The sequence below is a fragment of the Acyrthosiphon pisum genome, chromosome A2, assembly GCF_005508785.2.
Source record: "Acyrthosiphon pisum isolate AL4f chromosome A2, pea_aphid_22Mar2018_4r6ur, whole genome shotgun sequence".
Classification (NCBI taxonomy): Eukaryota; Metazoa; Arthropoda; class Insecta; order Hemiptera; family Aphididae; genus Acyrthosiphon; species Acyrthosiphon pisum.
In genome coordinates, this window is record NC_042495.1 from 100,488,799 (window position 1) to 100,500,933 (window position 12,135).

Genomic DNA, 12,135 nt, shown 5'->3' on the forward strand with positions numbered 1-12,135 from the left:
AGATATTAAACATTAGTACAAAAAAGTGTTTATTTATTAAAAAAAAATAATAAAAATATTAATTGAATTTGAATTTACATTTAATTTAATGCTATACACCTGAAACATTTTTAAAATTTTTTTTTTTTGGTTTTATTTGTGTAAAATAAAAAAAAAATGTTTTCAAACAAGTCAATTGACGGAATTTGATTAAAAATACTAGAAAATGAACTAAAAAAGCAAAATATGACCGGAAAATGCGAAAAATGACCTAAAAAATTTAAAACGTCAAAAAATTCAAAATAAAAGTTTCATAGATGGATTTGTAGTTACATAATTCAAATTATGTAGGTACTTACAAATCTATGTTTTACAATCACCAAAAAAAAAAAAATGCACTTACCTATAAATTCACAGCCCTAATAATAATAGTCCTGACGCGGCTCATCAATATAATCATAATAATATTAATAACCCGTATAACACACATTTGTGTGCACCACGGACCGCCGCACCATACAGTATACAAGCGAGTACGTACGCGTCTCGCGTTAGACGCTCAGGCTTCATTTAATTTTTAGATTATTCTTATGGCATTGGAATAATTACCGGATTAAAAAGATATTTTCTTAAAATATTAATATTTTCAAACCCAATTCTGAGTCATATAAATTATTTCGAAAAAAAATATAGATCATCGTGACTCCTATTTAGTTACTATAAGAAGTATAATTACGAATATAATTTTATTTTAAAAATTTACTCAGGGGCAGCGGTCGCACCATCGCACCTTAGCACGAGCCTCCATTGTGTGTAGTTTATATGCTTAAAAATTAATCAATTGACTTTGAAAAAAATCTCAGAGATAGTTTTTAGAGATGTCAGAACAATTTAGAGAGTAAGTAATTTAAACCATATTAAAAAATATACCAAGTACTAAATCCAATCAATGACTTGCGTGTTTCGGTTGCCCATCCAGGTCAAATTATTTCACTAAGTTAGGTATACTGATGCTAATTTGCCTGTGAACACTGGCACTGAGATACACCTATACAGTGTATATACCATGCTGAAACCGGGATATACTCAATATAAAATCGTGAGAATATATAATATACATACAATCAATGCGTTTTTGAGTCCTTGAACTTATACTTAAAATATTGGCAATGTAAAAAAATCTTGGTTTACACCTGAGGTGACTGAGGACAACGCGTCAGCGGGAATGACCGGTTTCCGCCAAAAGTGTAACTCTTCCTTTTCCCTAATTCACTTTTCCTCCAAAATCATACCTTTCCCTTTTCCACTAGTTCCACCAATTCACCTTTCCACCAAATCAAAATAGTTAGTATAGTAGGTATATTGAATAATATTTGAATATTTTATGTCCATGTTTTAATTTGCATATAAAATTAAAATTATTTTGTTAATACATATACAGAATTCATAATGATAGTTTTCTTACCACTATTAAAATGTGTTATACACTATTATACCTACTATTTATAAATCAAATTAAAATTTTATTTTGTTTTTATTTCACATAAATGTTAGTTATATATTTTATAATTAAGTATTAACATTCTTATAACTTACTATAGTTGTATCATATTTCTTATACAAAGTCATATCTGGAAATTTAAGTAATTTAAATTTAAATTGGTAATTTCGATTTTGTATGTCTCGAACTTGACGATCTTGTGTCACGTTTGGTAGATGGGTATAGGTACTTCTAAGTTTAACATAGACTTTCGTTTGTAGTTCATTAATTAAAACGGTTACCAAATTATGGGTAGACGGCGATTTTTAATAAAAACTTCGATTAAATTTCGAATGGAATGATACACAATTGTTCGTCGTTCGTCATAAACTTGAACTTTCTGATGCCAGTGATGCCCAAAGTGTTTTATGAATATTATATTTTAATTTTATATGTAAGTTATAATATGACTGACATGTGCATAAAATATTCAAATATTATTCAAATACTTGACTAGCTTTTTTGATTTGGTGGAACAGTGAATGGGCAGAAACGGGAAACTCCCGGAACAGCTAGTATATCATAATAATATATTAATATAGGTAATATGATACTAATTATAGTAGGTGAGGATGGGGGCTTAACGCTCTGCTTTTAAAGGACGTTGTACCAGCTTATGTTGTCACCGTCTTACACACGTACGACAGCAAATTTACGTTCACCAGTTTCAATAGCGTGCTGTTAGTTTTGATATTATAGTGAATTGATCTATTATCAAACATTAAAGAAAGAAAATTATATCTCATTAGTTTTTAGAATATTTTAATTTTTCTATAAAAATACCTAAGTTTTAAGCATTTTTAAATATTAATATTTTACATACTCATAACTCACTTAAAAATTAAAATATCGTAAAAACCAACAAAAGAACACGGATAATGTTCTTACCTAAGAGTTTGATAATAGGCCAATTTACTCTAATTTTATAACTATTGATACTGGCGATCGAAAATTTGCCATGTCATACTTTTGTAAGACGGAGACAACATAAGCGGGTATCACGTCCTCCTGACGATCCATGTTAAACGTTAAATGATTCACTGTCGACTATAAAAAATATAAACTTGAATAGTATTATTTTATTATTATTAAGCATTTTGTATAATTATTATTTTTGGGTTAATATTCGTTTCTCAATACAGTTAAACTTCCTTATAACAAACTTCCATTTGATAAAATATTTTCTGTTTAACTAGGTATTTTAGAAATTAAATGTATTTAATAATATTTAAAGAATTTGTCTACTATACGAAATTTTTTTTGTTACACATGAGACTTTGTAGTAGCTATGAAAGTTTCTTTATTTTTTATTTTTAAATCAATATTGAAATTTGGAACAAATAGTAAAATTACTATTTTATTTAATTTTTAATTCTGAGCAAAGCAATGAATGTATTGATTTTTCACCGATTTATGTTTTTAATTAATTTTCATTATTTGTTAATTTTTGTGTTGGTGTAAATGGTATAAGTAGTCAAATAAATTTTCAAATTTTTAGCTTCAGCATCTTTTGTGGGGAAACAAAAATATAGTTTAATAATTAATAAACCAGATTTAGACGAGATCGATTTTGTTTATAGCTTAACTGTTTTGATTAGGTACTTTAAAAAAACAAAATAGATACTGTCAAAAAATAGTTTTGTATAACCTTTTTTTTTTTTAATTTTTCCAATTATTAAGAAAAGTACTAGAATATTTTATTTTTGTTCCTCAAAGTAAAAATTAGATCTAATCATCTATCAAAAAGCTCCAAATTAGTAAAAAATTGATGCATTTTCACTGCTCTGAAATGCATTCAGACTTCATCATAGACACAACAAAAACAACACGTATCACTTTAAATTTAAATTTGTATTACCACAATCACAACTGACACAAAACAGATCATAAGTTTCATATTCTTCAAATCCGACTAAACGATACCAATGTTGACAAGTACTAGGGTCGACGTATGGAAACGATCTTTCTAATACAAAAGGACTCTGTGTGGCATTTACTTCATTTTCTCCCCAAATAACAATCTGTAAAAATATGGAACAGTATTATAATGTACGATTGTAAAAAATATATAATATTAATACCTTGTTAAGTAAGTGTTGGTAATAAGTTCAATTGTTTAATTACATTTTGACTAACTGTTGACAACAGTGAGAGCTAGCTAGTAGTACCGATTTTGAAAAGCGACGAGTTGGTGAGATTGTGCGGTGACTATGTATACAACTACAATAAACCCTGTTCTAAATGGCATGGAATACACGTTACCTAAGATTGAACATCTTTCCGTGAAAATTGGTAATATCGTCAGTGGGAGAATTCCAAAGGGCGATTGAAGGCATAACCAGAAAATTGGAAGTAGTAGAGGTATTTATAGACGACATTATAGTATCAGGAAGTACGATAGCCTAACATAACTCGAGACTAATTTATTCTCAGTTCATCAATTTGAAGCTAACACCAAAATATTATATTAACTTATGTGGACAATTAAACTATATCCTCCCACAACTTTGTAAAAATTAGACCAGACAGCCTTTTTCAAATTATATTTTATGTTGTTAAAAATATATTATATTAATACCTTGTTATGTAAGCGTTGGTAATAAGTTCAATTGGTTAATTAAATTGTGACTTACTGTTGATAACAGTGAGAGGGCTACGCCAGCTAATTGTACTGGTTTTGAAAAGTAACTAGTCGGTACGTACGTTATGCCAGCCCCCCCCCCCCCCCCAAGGAAAATCTATAAACAAACTATACAGATATTTAGCAAGTAATTCGCACGAATTCACACGCCTAATTTGAAAATTCCACGACCTTCCTTCCCCTCAAAAATAAAAAAAATCACGGAGGGGGGCCTGCAACACGCGTCGCCAGCCCCCTCCCCCCCGGAGATCCAAATTAACATTTTTCAATTTTTCTTTTACAGACATTTAGCACGTAATTCGCACGAATTCGCACGCCTAGTTTGAAAATTCACACGACCTAGAAAATCAAAAAATTCATAGGGAGGGGAGGCTGGTGATTTTTTAAGCTAGGCGTGCGAACTCGCGCAAATTACGTGCTAAATGTCTGCAGAAGAAAAATTGCAAAAATGTTAACTTTTACTATGATGATGTTAATTTTTACTATGAGGTGAATTTTTTTTTTGATGGGAAGGAAGGTCATGCGAATTTTCAAACTAGACGTGTGAATTCGTGCGAATTACATTCTAAATATCTGCAGAAGAAAAATTGCGAATATATTAATTTGGACCTCCAGGGCCCCCGGTCTGGCAACACGTCATGTTGTTGACCACCCCCCCCCCCCATCCATCATGAATTTTTTGATTTTCGAGGGGAAGGAAGGTCGTGCAAATTACGTGCTAAATATCTGTATAATTTGTTTATAGATTATCCTTTGGGGGAGGGGGGCTGGCACAACGTACGTTGAGTCGGTGAGATTGTGCGGTGACCATAAAACTAAAATTAACCCTGTTCTAAATGGCACGGAATACACGTTACATAACCAGAAAAATAGAAGGAGTAGAGGTATTTATAGACGACATTATAGTATCGGGAAGTACGATAGCCAAACATAACTCGAGACAGGACGAGTTGTTAAATTACGGCAACATAAGAGGCCAAAAATAATTCACGCAACTTCCCCATTTTCACTGCGCAGTTTTTAAGCTGAATTTGATACTTATATTAACAGTTGGTTTTTGGAACTTATTTTTAGTTCATCGATTTCAAGCTAACACCAAAATGTATTAATTTATACGGATAATTTAACTATATTCTCCCACAACTTTGTAAAAATTAGACCAGAGAACCATTTCAAATTATACTTAATGTAGTTAATAAAACTACAAACTTCATAGTACAACATATTTACCTTTCCTAGATCTCCAGTCTGTATATTATATATACTATTCCAATCGATACAAATTGGTGAAATATCATTGCTAAACGAAAATTTGTTTTCTAACACAATAACAGCTATTGCACCATTATAATCAATATAATTTTCCTTCATGTAAATTGTTTCCACCTGTATAGTTTTTTTCATTAATATTTTACATATCATACAAATTGTTTGTAGAATTTGAATTATTAATAAATTAATAATTTACATTCATTATTTGAGAAAATTCATTGTCAATTTTTGAAATATTTTTATCATATTTTCCAACGGCCACTTTGAATTCACCAATTCTTACTGATATTTTTTTAGATATTACACCGGAATATCCGAAACAATGAGTTCCTGAAAACGTTATTTAATTAACTTTCGTTAGGTACTTAATAAATTCATTGTACAAGGATTTTACCAGAAATTACTACATTTGGAGCAATAATTGATCCATCACACATATGGAAATAAATAAAATTAATTTTACTAAATTGATATACTTGAACATTCCAAGGTAACGTTTCAACCGCTGTTTTATTCTTATCTCCTTCTTGTTTTTTTATATTTGCTCTACCGCAATCTAAAACAATATTAGATATATCTAATATTAGAAGCATCGTATTTACATTAATATGAGTAATTCTGATATCATAAAAATAATATTAAATTTAAATGTAAATATGTAATACAGCTATTATTATGTACCCATTGTCATATTTGTTCCATACTCATATCGAGCACACAACTCGTTAGTTTCGTCCGAGCCATCTATACAATCCTTAATACCATCACAAACTAACGACCATTCAATACATACTCCATTTGAACAATAAAACTTATCCTCAGTGTATCTATAATTGTATTCAAATGTGCAACAAATGTTAATTTAATATTAATTATATATTTATAAGGAAATATGAAAGCTGATAGAATTTTTAGAATACCGAAAGGAATACATATTAAACAGTAGGTACCTACAGTAGATAGTTGTGCCAAATCCAACTTTAGATACTTATTTGCCATCAGCGAGTAATATAGTTTAAAATAATTCGCTAACGACATAATATTATCATGTTAGGCACCTAAATTAGTGACTAGTCAGTAGTCAGTGAACAAAATATTTAAATCACAGTATAAGGTATTCATAAGATTGACATTTTTATACGATTTATGTAAAATAGATTCAAGATAATAAATACAATTCGATTGCGGAGCACATAAATAAATATTATTTGGCATTTCCGAATTCGATGTGAAAGAGTATGTAGTAAAAATGTAAATAGGTATAGAAAATAAAGTTAGTTATTACGTTTTTATTATTCTGGGTTTTTATCTTCCCGATCATAATGTGTATTTAGAATTAAGAATACCTAATATTAAATACATACCGTATATTGTTTAATGGTGCTTATTTAGACTATAGTGATTTAATCCCCCAAGGCCCCAACCATCAATATTTTCACCACTTACAACTATATAATATTTATTTATACTACAATCACCAACATTGAGCAAGATGATACAGCTTGCCGTCTTTCGAGTTTTCTGTTACACAAAACGCCGGATTCTGAAATAATGAATTTTTTGCATTAAATACGTTAACAATGTTTAGGGGATTAAAATAATTATTGTAATCAGTATTAACAGTTTGAATTCAATATTAGGTATCATATAACCGTATATATTGTGCATTCTTATATATATATGCATCACATATATATATATAATGTTATCCCTGGGGGTGGGGATTAGAATAGGATGACCATGCGTCCTCTTTTATACAAGATTTTCCTTTATTTCAGCTTTGAATCCTGTTGTCCTGAAAAACTTCTCTAAGGATGCACTTTGTCCCATATTAATCCCGTTTTTTGCCTTACTGTTAATTTATAATTGTTGAAATGTTTGAAATGATATTATTGAATAGAATAATATAAAAATCTATACTTTTCAATTGTATTTTTGGATTTTTGTTTTTACCGTTATTATTGTTGCATTATATAATAATTTGATAATATTTTAGGACTGTATTTTATTTTTTTAAATATGGGCACCCTAGAATACACCCTCAGTAGTTCATGCCCGTCATAGACTGCAACCAAAATGGACATAAAAGCTGTTCTAGTATCAAGCATAAGTTAGTTGATGCTTGAACAGCATACTATAGTGATATAAGATGCTATTGCGATGGGAACGGCCGTATTCAACTCTTCCCATATATTAATTCATAGTTTTTATAATTTATGTCTGTTTTTATTCAAATTTTAAATTTTACTCGTACGTTACATAAGATTGTTACGAGGTCTGTGCGTGTCAAAACCACTGTTCTAGGGTATATTATATAACATCATATCATACTGGGGTGTTCGGCATTGGTGAAAATCTATCCACGGACAAATAATGATATACACGTCCTGTGTTAACATCCTGTTATAATCGAATACAAAATGAACTGCACACGTGTGTTGAATATACCACAACCACTGAACAAGCAGAATAGCTTATTAAAGTTATTAGTTCTCTAATTATATAGGTATTGTTGGTCGCTTAATGTCATAAGATTTTATATTGCTTAAACACCGTAACAGTTTTCTGAAAAAATGACTTCAACGTTAATAAAGTATAATGTCATACTCATAGTACTATGCATCGGAATCACATTGGCTCATAATTTTCAGGAGGTAATTATAATTTATACTTAAAAAATATATACTATGTACTTAATTTAGATTGATCAATCATATTATATAATTGTATAACGTTTAAAAGACAAAAAAATGCAGATTACACCTCTTAATTCTTATAGTGTTCAATGGTTATGAGAATCTGTCGCTTAATATAATCGTTTATTCAGAAATCGTATAGAATATGATTGGGCAATGATCATAAAATATCTACGAATTACTTACTATATATGTATGTCAATACATTTTAACATTTTACAATCTGGGGATCCAACTCAGAACAAAGATTAATCAACTTGTTTAACTGCTTTTTTTTTCTCAGATAGTTGCATCGTTTTAAATAATGATGTGAAAATAGTTGGTTATTGTTAATTTTTAATATTGTACATTTTAAAGTTTATTTATTTAAATTAAAAATACTTATAAAAAAAATAAAATTAACGTGCACATGATTTTTGATTATTTCAAAACTTACGAAGAACCATGTATTAAATGTTCAAGCTTTTAGACCTGTGAAAATTGTTTTATAAATAGTGATGAAACAGAAAATTTCAAATTTCAAATGTATAATATAAATAATAGATTAAAAAGCGTCAAAATATTTTGAAAATATCATGTACACACAATTATAAAATTATCATTTGGTATTTTGGTGATAATTTGAATTATAATTTACATACAGAGTGTCCCACCGAGATCTGACAAATGCCATAACTATACTTGCTATATTCAAAATTGTAATGATTTTTTTATAATATATAATTTATAGTCACTTGTTCTACACGCATAATATACAAAAAAATCATTTTTCTTTTTTAATACTGAAAATAAAAAATTTAAATTTGAATAAATTTTTTTTGGATAAATTTAAAGTAGCCAATTTGTGAATCTGATTATAAGAACGATTTTGATGGTAAAAACATTTGTATAAGTCAAGTAGTTTATTTTTTAGAATTTTTTAAAATATCTATAATTTTTTGATTAAATTATTTTGGAACGTAATAATTTTTTTAAAAATATTATTTTGGGGAATTTGCTGGCATGAGTATATTTTTAAAATTATTTACTAATCATATAATACAAAATTAACATTTTTTCATAAAATTATTTGTCATAGTTTCTATTCTTGACTTAACAATTTTAAATAGGTATCTAGATAAATAGATAAATAGGACGATTTGTAAGATCCCCTAGTAAACGATAAACACAAAGTTGAATAACATGTTCATTCTAAATAACAAATTTATTTTTTCAGAAAAAGTCATGTAAGTAACTTACAAGTGAAAAGTTGTACACGAGATTACTGGTTTCAATGATTACCCTAGATTTCCAATGATTATACATGATTAACAAGGATTTAGGTTTATGTATAATTCACGGTGGCGTATCTATATCGACAGTAATAACGCTATTCTAATACCATAATAACAATAATAATAATAATAATAATAATAACTGCCAATGAACTTCATCGGGAGATTATTATAATAATATATAAATCATACCTTGCTTACGTGAGAAGTGAAATATTATTAATTTCATTTTGGAGTCCTGATAATTCGGACTAGAATCTCTCTGTTTGATTCAAGGACGGAAACCAAAAAAAATTGGTGGTTTCGGTTTTGGTTTTTAAAACCAGTTTTTTATACTAACGGTTTTGCTCGCCGGTTTCAATAACCAAAATAAAAGTCATATGTTTAGGTGTCGGTTTTTAAAACCACGGTTTTCTACTACTAAGTTTTTGGACTTTGGTTAATCGCTCATATGGCCCATATGGGTACAGGTTTTTTATAAAAATTAAGTATTTTTAATACAATACTTTTTATTTGAGTTCATACTTGACCAGTGCCAGATTTAGTGGGGGTTCAGGGGGTGCATTGCACCGGGGCCTCAAGACCAAGGCTTAATTAGGGGCCTGAGGTTGAAGTTTTAAATTTTCTAACTTTCTATAACTTTGTATTATAAAATGAACAAATTTTTATTATTCTAAGATGTTACTGACAAGTGACAACCATTTATTTTTAACGGTTTGAATTTTATATAATATTATTTATCATTGTTATTGTTTGTTAATTGTTATAGATATATATTTGTACACACATGCATTATATTATATAGTATGTATCGTATACTATTTTCGTATAATCGTACTATTTATTTATCTCAGAGGCTCGTGCAGTCGCGCTAGTGAAGTATCTTGCTGGACAAACTAATAAGATAACCCGTGGATATATTTATTTATTGTTTAAAATATATAAATTTAAAAAAACAACTCTTCAACTGTATTTTGCTTGGCCATAACAATGCTTTAATGTGAATTAGTTTAAACTTTAAAAAAAATAATTAGATAATTAGATACTTCGACATTCGTATAACAAAACAATTTACGTCTTAACGAGAATAGACAGTAGACTGTAGACACAGACGCAGTTCAAATCAAAATCACGAAAATACGGCATCACAAATCATAATACCGAAAATTATTAAGAGGACGTCGTACCCGCATGTGTTGTCTCCGTCTTACAAACGTACGACATAGCAAATTTTCGTTCGCTAGTTTCAAACTTTTAGGTAACACTATTATCTGTTCTTTACGATATTTTAATTTTTAAGTGAGTTATCAGTATGTAAAATATTAATGTTTGAAAATGCTCATAACTCACTCATAGCTATAACCATAGAACAATATATTATAATATTATATAACTTTCACTACCCATCGAAAACATCATGTTATTGAAATAAAATTACAAATACCATTAATATACGACTGTGCTATCTATTTGTTTTTCACGTCGCTTTTGAAATCTACTGGAAAATTTTTACTTTTGACCCCCCCCCCCCCCCAAAGCACCAACTAAATTCACTTTCCTATCAGGAAAAATACAGTTGAAGGAAATCTAAGCATTTTTACTGTCTTAAAAGGTGATGGCAGATACCTACAACAATTTTAAAAAAACCCACATCATTGTAAAATCCATACATTCATCGCTTCGCTCAGAATCTAAAATAATAATGCTCATTTAACTATTTTAGGTAAAAAAAAATAAAGATGCTATAAGATAAAATGTTATTTCCAAATATGATGATTTAGAGCACTTTTTAAAAACTCTATATAATTATATATAAATAATCTACTTCTATAATAGACTATAAAAAAATTAAAAATAATTCTAATAAATAAATAAAGTTAATGAATGCACTATATAAATAAATTTGTAAAAAATATAAAAAATAAAATTTATTTATAATCTATTACTTTATTAGTACATAAAATAAATCCAAATATAGCCAATAGCAATATAAAATATAAACATGGTCTCAACAAATCTAAACAATGGATTGACACTTAATTGTCGTGACCAAAATACCAAATACTATAATAGATAATAATACGTAAATATTATTATTTGCCGGCCAACTTCCCAAGCGGTATTATTATGATTTAGTAACGAATACGGCTATGTTTACTAATTTTCCGGATATTGCAAAATCATAATTTATATTTTATTTTATTTCTCTACGGCTCAACGCCCCTATGGAGCCCACCCTTATAGGTGACTTTGCAAGTGGTAAATAAATAGGTACCTAATTCATTTTCCATTGTCTTAGTTCTTGAAGTTTCTTAGAAAAGTGTAACTTACTGTCTTACTATACTATATTATACAAAAGGTCTTAGTACCAACCATGATTTTATATTTATTATATTATAGTTAACACTGATATTACTTACCGAAAATTAAATATGAATATACCGGGTGATTCTTTTATCAAACAACACTCATTATTTCAAAAAGTGTAAGTTTTTTTGAAAATATTTTTTTACATACTTTCAAGTCGCTTATAAAACAACGTTTTTCTTAAAAAATTATATTTTTAAATATTTTTTATCCTTATAATTTTTTAAGTTTTTTACTTTCTTGAAAGACAACAGGGTTTTAATTTTTTATTCCAAAGCAAAATATTTTTCTTAATATTTTGATACATGAAAATCGAATTTGGGACGAGTAGTTTATGAGTTATAAATATTCAAAGTTTAGATGAGC

At 28.5% G+C, this 12,135-nt stretch overlaps 1 protein-coding gene and 1 long non-coding RNA gene across 12 annotated transcripts in view; both read right to left on the minus strand.

Moving 5' to 3' along the window:
• Window positions 1-12,135, minus strand: part of LOC100574854 — a 276,000-nt gene that overhangs the window by 226,724 nt on the left and 37,141 nt on the right. The window lies entirely within an intron of this gene.
• LOC100573009 lies at window positions 6,211-11,865 on the minus strand. Its single transcript, XR_003839401.1, has 3 exons — window positions 11,823-11,865; window positions 6,915-6,975; window positions 6,211-6,259 (listed from the first exon to the last, which is right to left on the minus strand). It is a non-coding gene; the product is annotated as an uncharacterized LOC100573009 (long non-coding RNA).